Here is a 6046-nt window from a genome sequence, read left to right as displayed (position 1 = left end):
ATCAAAGGAGCTGTTGTTGTCGTCTAAGCTTATATGTAAATTATGAATTCTGAGTTAATATAAAATCATTGTTCCGGGAATCTTTATATGTATTTTACGCTACTTAAATACTAGTCTTAGGATTAAATTCCCGCATTTTGCTAAAGAAAGGAACTTAATTATGACAGCTTAATCATATGCGGATTTTCTACCAATTACCGGTTTAGGTAGAAGTGGGAATAGCTAACCAGTTGATTATTACTAATTGTTTGTAGAGCAAAGTGAATAGTGGAGGAATCCGTAAACTACTTGTTCATACGTGAAATGATCTGCCAGCAATCTTCATGCACATACTTATGGATAAATTGTGACTCGTGTTAGAGAATTGAAAATTATACTTAGGCTATTGTGTGAAAGTGCTGTAATAATATCGAGAATATTTGTATACTAATGAAAGGTTTCAGAAAGGTTAATTTTTAGTGAATTCTTATTAGAATTTAGCAATCAACTCATATGTGCAATCAGACCACAGGGCATGATACTTTGTGTAGAGTTGAATGAGAATATTAATCTATAACATTTCTGATGAGGTATTATATTCTTGATATAATTTTAATCTAGTTAACTGGATCAGAATACATTTACTGTGTTATGAAATAATTTCTACTCAGGTAACGTCCTTTTAAAATAATACTCAACTTCTTGCATTCGCTCACAAAATCACAGTTTAATGATCAATCTATCATGCTTGTTATCGCGTAATGTATATAATAATTATAAACTTTTGCATACTAGCAACACTCGAATTTATAGTCTAGTAACGGTATAAAATTTACCTAGATAATTGAAAAATTTATATTTTTTCTGTGAATAATTACAATATTAGTTCTATTTTCAATAATATAACTGATATAATGGCGGCGGCATCCTTTGGAGCAGCGCTTGGAGCTGGCGCTGTGGCTGGTTATAAAGAATACTCCGGAACAAATGAATTACTGCGAGAAAAAGAACGCCGGATAGTGGAATTGGAAGAAGCACTAAAAAACTCATACAAAGTCAACAGTTTTATAAAAGTGTTTTGCTGCTGTTGCATAACAAAATTTAAACCGAAGACATCCAAAGTTCATTACAATGAAGCGCGGATCTGAAACGACAAACGAGTCTAATTCACCATCCCACTTTGTATAGTAATTGTAAATATTCTATCTCCAAATTTGAATGCTATCAGATTGTATTCCAGAAACGTACAATATTCATTCCTTTTTGTATGTCATATTTTGTAATGTACATTGTACAACCCAAAATTAAATCAAATCAAACGTGGTAATAAGAAACGCCAATACAGACAATAATACATTCTATAAGAATTAAAAGTGTTATGCAAACTGTAGACACTAAAACAGTACGTTCATCACGTACAAAATTTATTAAAGCATGTTTCGTTTTGCTTGGTGATAACTTTTTTTTAGCTATATTTCATATTACTCTACTCCGTTTATTTACACAAGTAAATTACCCTTTTTTTCTAAATGTTATATAAATAATATCTCAATAAATAAGTGTGTTTGATTCATATATACTCATTGTCAATGTCACATGATTATTTTTTTTAATAATTTAGTTTAACATATACTATACAGTTTTTATCAATAAAACTTTGAAGATCGACGAAATCGTAATTGTCCTATAGAAATATATCAAACAGAAGATAAAATAACTTCAATAGTACGATTGAAAAATTTCATCAGATGAGGAAATGTTAGAATGTAGTCCTTATCAAAGTACAAACTAAATCATATTTTGAGCGGAATCTGGAGGCATGATGTCCCTAGTAAATTATATATTAAGTTCAATAAGTTTTGGACAAGTAAAGCTTGAACATATTCTACAGTTTGAAATAGCAATGACTGATCGAAAACTGAATTTTCAGTTGAATACTTCAGCAACAATGGATTATAAATATTTGACTTCTGAACAAAAGCTTGATTAATAATCATTTGTGGATGAGTTTGGTAAATATCACAAATGCATTGGAATGTAGAATCACAATGAAACAACAAAACAATATTTTATTTGGACTTCCTTTTATTTTTTAATTGAGCGTCTGACTTTTTTCTGCTTTTAGATTTTGATTTTCTTCGCGGAGTTTTTTCTTCTTCTTCTTCTTCACTCTCGTCTTGCTCTTCTTCTTCTGGCTCAGGAATTACAGCTTTACTTAAACAACAACAACAGAATAGCTTAACGAATTTGTTAACATTGTAACATTTTTCCGCTCTCATTCTTAGTTCGTCAATATATTCTTGTTTCTTTTCAGCCTTATTTTTCCATTCCTCAATTTCCATTTTTGTTTCATTGAATTGCTCCATCGCACTAGCTGCCACATCTCCAACGACTTCCAATACCATTCCCGCCATATCGTTTAAAATTTATAATACCCTGTTATCGCTAATATCATTATTTAAAAAAATGAATTGAAATGAAACAATTCATGAAATTGTTTTCAAACAAATAGCTAACTCAAATTCAAATAATATCTGCCAGAAAAATATCAACAAATCATAATATATGAGCTGATTCGTTTACACTCAGATCTTTTGCAGTAATTAGAATCAACTGGGTGTAACATATTTCTCCAAATCTTAAATTATGTAAATTCATCTATCAACTCAATTTTAAATCAATCTGAGTTAATTCGGATTATGAAAAAAAATTCTATAATTTGCACATACTTCAGCGTTAAACTAAAATGCGTCGATCTCACTTCATAGAATATAACAGCAAAACATATTTGCAACTGTCAAGTAATTATTACACATATATAATAATATTCAATCTAGCGATGATAACATTACGATAATCATATTCACATGCATCATGAGTATAAACGTAAATACATAACGTCATTCTAATCATATTTTATTCGCTTTGTTACTGTTGTTCATACATTAAAAGATAATGTAGCTTACAGTTGTAGGATAGATAATTAATTATAACACAATTCGTGTTTCATTCAATTAAAACCATGGCAGTATTTATCCTCAAAAAGCAAAACTGTATGTTTCGAAATATATTCTTACACCGATTAGATTCATTGATCGAGACGACAAGACAAGACTTTATTTTTTCAAATAGTCCAAATTTTTACCAAATGGACTATGTCCATCAAGTACCTATCTGGTTCAGGAGATGCAAAATCATTAATATTACTAATTTTAAGTATATATATATGTATAAGTATATATTATTACGCAGCGTTCTTTATTTCCGCCTCACATATTTATTATACTTTGTGAATCACAACAATTATTGCTTAATCATTCTGATAATATCAAAAGAAAAAACATATGAAACAGTTTAGTACATCTGAATGTTCCGAAATAATTGCAGCAGTTTTCTGCAAAAACTAGAATGTATCAGTTAGCTTTGTTGTCGCTTTGTCTTCCATATATTGCCTCAACGACGAGTATTTTTTGAAATGAAGGATATTGGTAAATAAGCTTCACCAATTGATAAGGAAGTGAGGATAATATAAAATATCTTTCAACAATGAAAAACAGTGTTTTGTTCGAAAATATGTTTGTTGTTGATGGAGTACTTTTTGACTAAATATTTTTATCACAACAAAGACGTTTTAGTGTGCATCTTATTTGATGCGTTCGTTTGGGTTTCTGATCCCATAGAACACACAAACAAAAAAAGTTGAAAATGACTTCTAGTTATTCAAAAAATCAGTTGCAATTTGTTCCATTAGTGAATTAGAGAATTTATTACTTTAGTTTAAATATAATTTAAATAATGGCTGATTTGGTTATTGACGCAGCTGGATTTCTAGCTGCCGGCATGGTGGAGCAAATGTCGGGAGCAGCGAAAGAACTAAGTGACTTGAAAGAAAAATATGAAAGACAAATAGAAGAAATCGAACAACTGCAATCTACTTTACGAAAATCGATGAAAATCCGCGGATTCATAAAAAAAACTTGCTGCTGTTTTGTACAAAGAGTTAAGATCGACGAGATTGACCATGAAAAGCAAAGTTTAAAGAATGGTGAAGAAGGCAATGCTGAGAATGATGAAGAAACAGGAGAAACTGATAGGAAACAATGTTGTTGCTGTGAATTTTGCCCCAAAAATGATTGTTGCAGTTGTTGTAAACTGCCTGATAACTGTTGCAACACAGGCTGTTGTAAGTGCCCTTCAAACAATTGTAAAATGGGATGTTTTGGTAAGATGTGTCCATGCAAATGTTGCGGAGCCGCGGATTCTCCAAGCCAAGAATAATTAGCGTGTCTTACATTAGTCTTGTGTACAATAATGCAGAAACCTATAATAATGTGTTTTTATATATTTATACAAATACTACAAAATCGAGTTTATAAAACCTTAATATTTTAAACTTGTTCCATGATCAGAAAATTCAACGTGATGTGTTATATAATTTTGTTTTCAAGTCATATGTTTTTTGACAAAAATATATTCGTTTGATTGCAGCAAACTCTTAATAAAACAGAGACTAGTAGTAAATAATTTGAAAAAGACCATTTACAATCTGAGATAGATTTTTTTATCGAATTAATGAGAATGTGTAAGACTATTGTACGTTATCTTCATTTGTTTTTGTTAATGCTCATAATAAATATATTCGTATTACGCCTATATGAAATAGAATATGATTAAAGGATTTTGTACTATACGAATACTGATGAAAAAAATTTGGAAACTTTAAACGTGTTTAGCAATTCAATCCTGACATAACTTCTCCTAGTCCATTGATGATAAGTCGCACAATAGGGTGCTTTATCAAATTACCTAGATATATTGATAAAGTGACCTTTGCATTGACGTCAGACTTCATTTCAAAGCGTGAAAACTTTCAAGAATCAAAATAAAATTAAATTCTTGTGAACATCATAAAACTCAATTAAACACGACATCAGCACTGTTTCTTCAGGACAGAATTTCAGACATTGTGTTACAAACATAGTATTTATTCGTAATTTAACAAAATCAAGAAATATAACTGTATATATATAATTATGAAATGGTAAAATCACATTTATTGAATTAAAGGTGATAAGTGCATACAGTCAACGTAACAAAATTGTTTTTCAATTTATTAAATGTAATGTATGATGACAATTGTAACGATATTAAAATGAAACATGTTTGCGAAGCAAATAATTAACAAATATATAAACCGAGACATTCGGTTTTTAATTACAAATCTGAGTAATTAATACAATATTGGGATAAAAATAAGGTAAACTCTATTTATTAAATTGCCTGTATAGTGATAAATTACCCCTTGACTTAGTTCAGTATCAACGTGGAACTACAGCAAACCTCGATTTTTTGAGGCAGCAACAACAACATGCTTTGACAAAGCCGTTGGGTTTATAGGTTTTTTCCAAGCCTTTTTGCTGTAGTTTGTTTTTCTCCATCGCATTATCCAATGCAATTTGCAGACTTCCAATCTCACTTTGTTTTTGTCCCAAGTTTATTTCCAAATTCTGTATCTCACTTTGTTTTCGTGCCAGATTTCTCTTCAAATTATTTATCTCATTTTGCTTTCGATCATTTTCAGTCTCCAATTCACTTATCTTTCTATTCTTTCCACTGAGTTCTCCAACTGCTTCGCCGACCGCACTGAACACATTTTGTATCAGTGACATGACTTACTCTACCAAAATGTTGTTGACTTATATTATTATAGGCAGAGAATATGAAAAATCAATTTCAGAGTTCCATATAGTAAAATAGGTTTATTATTGATGGGGTACGAGCTGGAATATGGTAGAAAGAACCATCTTTGTAAAATACCAATGTGTGTTCTGGTGTAAAACGTGAATATAAAGAGAATGTAAAAAATAAACGTTTTCATTTTACAGTACAGGACCAAGGCCAAAAACAAAGAAATGGTCAGTTCGTGTTATTTTCACTTCATGGATTGGCCAACTCGAGGCTAGAGTATCGCGATATTGCACAAGCAAATGGAACTTAAATGACGCGTTTTAGCAAAGTTGCTTTGCTCAAAGCTAATGTGTTCACTAATTGAATGCCCACTTTGAAA

This window comes from Styela clava, chromosome 13 (genome assembly GCF_964204865.1).
Source record: "Styela clava chromosome 13, kaStyClav1.hap1.2, whole genome shotgun sequence".
Taxonomy (NCBI): Eukaryota; Metazoa; Chordata; class Ascidiacea; order Stolidobranchia; family Styelidae; genus Styela; species Styela clava.
The sequence above is the reverse complement of the archived record's forward strand: the minus strand, read 5'-3'. Positions refer to the sequence as shown.